General features: G+C 37.4%; 1 long non-coding RNA gene across 1 annotated transcript; it reads left to right on the top strand.

Moving 5' to 3' along the window:
* The first annotated feature begins 1,534 nt into the window (after window positions 1–1,534).
* LOC102498921 (uncharacterized) lies at window positions 1,535–3,943 on the top strand. The gene is made up of 3 exons (XR_003550219.1): window positions 1,535–1,572; window positions 3,719–3,801; window positions 3,923–3,943. It is a non-coding gene; the product is annotated as an uncharacterized LOC102498921 (long non-coding RNA).
* Window positions 3,944–6,715: the final 2,772 nt, after the last annotated feature.

The following is a 6,715-nucleotide window of genomic DNA, read 5'->3' on the forward strand; positions in this document are numbered from 1 at the left end:
TCGCTATATAACAAATGTCAAAAATTTAGCAGCTTAAAACAATGCTCATTCCTTAGCTCGCCTTCCCACATAGGCCAGAAGTCCAGAAGATTGACTTTCTTCCAAGTTGCACAAGACCCAAATCATGATGCTGGCTAGGCTGACTCTCGAAGTTCTAGAGAAGTACTTGCTTCCAAGGTCACTCACTTGGTGAGCAGAATTCAGTTCCTTGCTATTACAAGACTGAAGACAAGACCTGTCTGTGGCATAGTGGTTAAGGTAGCTGCATCTTACATGGCCGACTGGATGGTTTGAGTCCCTGAGACACAACAAGTGCATACACATGAGTCCTCAAAATCTTTAAAGGAAGGAGAAAGAGAAAAGAGGGAATTGCAGTGTGGTCATTCCCCATGAAAGGGCAAGGGGAAGTGTTGCTTTCTCATTTTCTCTCTTTCTCTTTTTCTCTGTCTCTCTCTTGGGAGTCCAAACACCAGTTGGCAAAATTTAATAAAGAAAAAAGAAATAAGTTGTTTTTTGTTTTTGTTTTTTGTTTTTGTTTTTGTTTTTTACTGGCTAATGTCAAGTAGCTGCTTATAACCACCCTCAACTTCTTAAGCCAGGGACTGCCCATTTTGACAGTGGTTAGCTTTCCCACAAAGAATTCTTACATGCTTAGGCTCTCTCTTATTTTTCTGCAACCAGAAGGTGAAAATTTTAAAAGGTTCATATGATTAGATTAGGCCCACTCAGAAAATCTCCCCATGTTAAAATCAACTGATTAATAATCCTACCATCTCCAAATTCTCTCTGGCCTTAACATAATCAAGGGAGGCTTATCAGTGATAAAAAGGTGATGGAATCAGGTTAGATTTCTGTCTCCCTTAGGATGGCAAACAAAACTAATTACTTTCATTTCTCACCATTTATATTGCCAGTTTCAGCTCTTTGGAACGTGGTCTATAAACTGGATGTGTTTTGTTTGTTTGTTTTTGTTTGTTTGTTTGTTTTGGTTTTTGCCATAGGCACATGCACTTGCCCTGGGGAGATAGCCACACCACACACCACACTTTCTTTTCCATTCTCTTCTTGGGATTTTGGGCACGCACACATACTTGCCCAGCATGATTTTCAAGTTGCTGGATCTAGGACTTGAACTACAATTGGTCATGTGGAAATCAAGCATCTGAAATACCACGCCATCTGCTGACTCTAAACTGGATATGAGCTTTGAGGTCAGAAAGAGAACTCTAAATTCCACTTCTGCTTGTAATCTGCCAGTGGTTACAAACAGCACAGCAATCCTCAAGTTCTACATTGGGGGGAATATAAAAGAAAATAATATACATTTCATCAAGTTTTTGTAAAATAGTGTGTATTATGAAAAAACTACACATGAATTTAAGAATTTTTTTGCACTGAAAAATATTCACACTTTTTAAAATTGTTATTTGCCAGAAGGTATGTGGTCTTACTGAAAAGAGAGAGAGAAAAAGCAAAAAAGGACCACTCTCATTGAAGGAATGATCATGCTGCAATCACTTCTCCTCCACCTCTTCCTCTTCAGAATTTTGGGCATGTACACCCATACACCTGGTATGTTTCTCTTTCTCCTTTTCTCCTTATTCTTGTTCTTCCTTCTTTCTTTCTTCTTCTTTTTCTTTCTTTTTCTTCTACTCCTCTTTCTCTTTTTCCTCTTCTTCTCTTCTTCCTTCACTTTCTCCTTCTCCTTTTCCATTCTCTTCTTTTTGGAAATAACCTCACAGTATGCACTCACGATTCTTCTTCCTCCACATCTCTTTCCCCTCCAAATTTTGGTCATGCATGCATATTTGCCAGGCATGTTTTTCAAGTTGCCAGGGCCAAGATTTGAACTATGACAGGCCATGTGGGATCCACCCTCCTTAACCACTGGGCAACACTGCAAGCCCTGAAATTTGAGAACAATTTAAGAAGCTCCTCCAAGATCTTAAATAGGTAAATGGCAGAATGAGGAATATTCCAGAATAATTGTGTCCTACTACAGACCAAGTCCCAAATCTTAAACAAATCCATGGGTTCAAAATGCTATCTTCGGGGTCATATCCTCATCTTCCAAGTGTTTCTACCATCAAATGCACAAAAACAACTTGATGAAATGAGATAAACGCAGACCAGAATCAAATAGCAAATTAAACCAGGTCATAGTTTGGTTTGTTAAGAGCTAAGAAATGTCTGCCAATCCAAAGTGCATATCTTATGGGTTCAGAGATATCATATTCCCAAGTTTATTTATTCCAGTTCTTTTTTAGAGAATATCCTAGAAAAATCACCCACTTTACAATCAGTTGTTGGTAATAACTGAGGAATGAACATGGAAAGTCACAGAGACTTGAAGGAAAACAGATGTTTCTGCATTTTTTCCCTCTGATACTGAAAAAAAAAACAAAAACAAAAACAAAAAACTTTAAAAAAATGCCTTGCTTGAGTGCATTTTCTTCACTAAAACAAGAGTGAAAAAACCACTTGTCCTATAAATGTATTCGAAAGCACCAAGTATCAAAAACGACCACCAAAATAAGCACGCTAGACCAGACCAGAAAATTGGCTTTTACATCGAGTTAAGTGCAACTATTCCAGAAATTTGGAAACACAGAACTGGTTTCTATCACTGGAGCTTGGAAAGAAAGAAAGAAAGAAAAAAAAAAAAAAGCTTAAAGGATTTTGGAAATACATTACTGAGAACTCTGAATTTTATTCCCCAATTAAAAAAAATTTTATACACGGGAATTTGCCTACTTTTGGACATGTCAGTGAATTCAAAGATTAAATTTTATGATTTTAAATAAGTAAAGAACCTGTTTATGGGTTGGTGAGTCACACATCAAGGTGAACTTTAAAAGAAACTGTCAAAGGTAAATGCAAATTGTTTTCCTATTTGGATAGTTTCTCCAAATTCTCTTATTCTTTGATCATTCTTTTCTGTTGGCTTGTATTTTCAGTAAAAGAATTTAAGCAACGTAACACTTCTATTGGGCCAAGGATGCTATATCAAGTCCCAAAACATCAGTAATATAAATTATACTTTTCTCAATTAAAAAGTTAACACAGGGGCTGGCAAGCGGCATGGTGGTTAAGGTCACCATTAATATAAAATATACTTCTCTCAATTAAAAAGTTAATACAGGGGCTGGCAAGCGGCATGGTGGTTAAGGTACTGGACTCCCACATAGCCTAATGTAGTTCGAGTCCCAAATCTGGTGGCTTGCTTTCTCATCCCCCCTTCCCCCCTTCGGTTTCTTTCTGGTCAAATTAAATAATAATGATAAATAAAATTAAACAAATAATTATTTTTAAAAACTTAATGTAGGAATTTGAGTAGTTCTTAAAACTAGTTTATAGGTGAAGACTTTATGTAAGGAAGATCTAGTAGGTTGAAACAAATTCTTCTGTGAATAAGGTTTTCTATATAGGGTCTATCAGAAAACACATGATTCTTTTGTTCTGGAAAAATACAGTAGTGTTAGACTATGATTTTTTTTTTCTTTTGCCCTCAGTAAAGCCAGCCTACGTCAGTTTAGATTGTGTACACTATCACATATCTTTTATCCTTATAGGTAACAAATAACTGCATTGTTTTATCAATTCTCCTCTCTCCCATTTTTCACTGTATTTCAAATTAAGTACCATGAGTGCAGTAATCTTCCTGAAACACTGATCTGTTTATATTACCTACCTAAACATTTACACTGTTGCCTTTCAGATCACAACCAGAGAATCCTCCCTTTAGCCTTCAAAGCACTCCACAAAAATTCAAGTAAAATTGTCCACTACCATCTGTTTTTGGTAAGTCTGGCCTGGTCTCTCCATGTTTCCCAAATAGCTCTTTTGTGATAACCTTTCTCTTTTCTGCTCAATGTATTGATACCTTACCTTACATTTTCTCAAAAGCCATTTTCATTTTTAGAAAAGATTATAAAGAGGGACAAACAGATGGCATAATGTATACATCACTGGACTTCTACAGAGATGAATGTGGTTCAAGTCCTGGACCCAGAGGTTAAGAACTCACACTGGGCACATGTGCGTGAGAGAAGAATGGAGGAGAAGGGATTTCTGGATGGCCATCCCCCAGATCTCTGCCTCTCTGGTGACTGCATGCACCCTATAGCAAAAAATCTCTCTCTTATAAAAATAAAAGAAAACATTATAAAGATACTACAACTGCATTATAAAACATTCAAAAATTAAATGACATAGAGATAAAATTTTGAGTTCATTTTAATTCTATCATCAAGAAAAGATCACTATTAACATTTTTATGTATCTTCCAGATCTTTTTTAAGTTTATTTTTTTCCTTTTTTTATGAACGAACAAGAGATCTCCATAATCAGACTTAGTTTTGATTCTTGTTTTTGCTATATATAAAATCTATATGATCTTGGACACGTTTGTTCACCAAAGTCTACAATCCCTTATTTTAAAATGGAAATAACAAGAGCCAAATGGTGACATAATGGTAGCATGGTGCTCTGCAGTGCTGGCCCCACATGGGAAGGTCCAAGATTTGGGTCCCAAGCTTCCCTGTGCATGCTGGGTATATGCATGTGTGACTGTGAGCCAGGCTGGCTGGGGTTGGGAGTGGATTGTGGGATGAGGACCCTATCAAAGGTGCCTTTCTTTTTTTCTCTCTCTCATAGAAGATATGAATACTATTAAGCTATATTGGCCTGAGGAGGCCTTCTTACTCGTGTTTGAGTTCCTGTAAGCAAATCATCACCTCACTTGGCCGTCTGCTCCCTTAGTAAGTGGCCAAGGTATAACTAAAGACAGCAGCTACACTTCAGTCAGTCACAGCCCATCCTTTAAAATGTGTTAATGTGGGGGACCAGCAGGTGGCAAAGTGGTAGACTCCCATGTGGTTCATTGTAGTTTGAGTTCCTGACCTGGAAGCTTAAAAGTCACTCTGGGTGCACATGTTTGCATGCTCAAAATTCCAAGAGGAGAATGGAGAAGGGACTGTGAAATGGACATTCTCCCTGGGGTGGGGGGTGGGTGATTTCTCACTTCCCTCTCACTGTCTTGCTCTCAAGACACGCACCCTATGTCAAACCCCACCCCACCCCCCAAAAAAAGAAGTGTTAATACAGGCAAACAGCAAGCTATAACCAGTCTAATTTCTCTATCTCATTCCTTACATTCCTTATTTCTGTTTTTTTGTATGCCAGTTCCTTTGCTTTGTACATAAATGTCACCTCACCACATGGCTGTCTGGATTTCCTTAGAAGCCATTCTGGGGGCTGCCCAATTCAAATTCATTTTGCTTAATTAAACTCTACTAAATAAAATTGTCTGAAGTTTTTCTTTTACCCATACATTAACTTTAAAAAGGAAATCAAAGTGGGAATAATAGTAATTCTTCCCATAACTGTTGTGGGTATTAAAATAATGTAGAAATATTTGGCATGAGTTTTATCTCATTTATTTGGTAATGGAAAAAAATATAAAATTTCCTATAATGTAATTTTTTCTCTATACTATAAGGCAAATATATCTGATGAAAAAAATATTGGCCAACTGTGGAAGAGTTTTATCTTCTCAAACTTTAAATTGAAATTAAATATCTTAGCCATGAAGAATTTACCCAGCTTCTTGGCCTTGGGAAAGGACACCTGCTTTTCAATACTGACACCTGTTCCACACTGACCTCTGTGAATTACTGCACCTTCTGTCTCTGAAAGTGGCCAGCCCATCACATGGGCATCTGCCGAGGTGCCCATTTTCCTGGTACTCGCCAGCTGCTTGTCAGTATGATCTGTAATATATTATCCTTGACTTGACTCACATCAGCTATTCTGTTTTTAGCCATGCTTAAACTCTTGGGGGTTCCTGAAAAACCACAGAGATGATTTCCAAGACTCCAGAGACTTGATAAATTGTATATTGTTTATTGTATATTGTTTCTGCCTCAATAATTCACACGTGCCCAAGGCCATCTCTGCCCATCTGTTGCCACCACAGGGGAGTTCACATCAGGAGCACCCCATACCCTGCTTGTTCATTTTCCTGAGGAAGCTGAGTGTACCTCCCTGTTTCGGATTTTCTCAACTAATGGATAATCTAAGCAAAGGCTAATCTGGAGGCTGACCCAGGGACATGCATGGTATCTGTACAGAGGCCCTCATGGTGCACTTCTTTCTTCTTCCCCACTGGTGGAATTTGAAATATGATCTAGGTGGTTGTGGGATGAAAGCCCATAGTTTACTATATATTTTCTGTTTATTGCTTGGATGGGAAAACTTAGCTCTTGCCTTTCAACAGATACATTGAAAAACAAAAACAAAAAAACTTTATCTTAATGATAGAGACTCAGCATTAATATTCAAAAATATATTTTCAAACAACAAGAAGAATGTTCATCAGATTCCTTTTACTCTACCTTAAGAACTCTACCTTTAGGGCAATAGGACAAAATCTCTTTACCCTCACTCTTCCCTGAATTTGAAAAGTAAGTAAAACAAAAGAGAAGCTAGAAATGCTGGGAGTGAAAAAACGTCTTTATAATTTTATCCTTACATTCTTGTAGGGTACGCTGAACAGTGCCAATTATATAATAAGCACTAATTTATTTTAAATCTGCAGTGATTAGCAAAGTACATATTAGAGTTAACAAGGTAGGTAAGTTGAAACACAAAGATTTACTTAACAGCTGGACAAATTGGAGTTTTTAACAGTTTCAGGCAAATTAGGGAGGAACGA

This window comes from Tupaia chinensis, unplaced genomic scaffold, assembly GCF_000334495.1.
Source record: "Tupaia chinensis unplaced genomic scaffold, TupChi_1.0 Scaffold000373_1, whole genome shotgun sequence".
NCBI classification, from domain to species: Eukaryota; Metazoa; Chordata; class Mammalia; order Scandentia; family Tupaiidae; genus Tupaia; species Tupaia belangeri.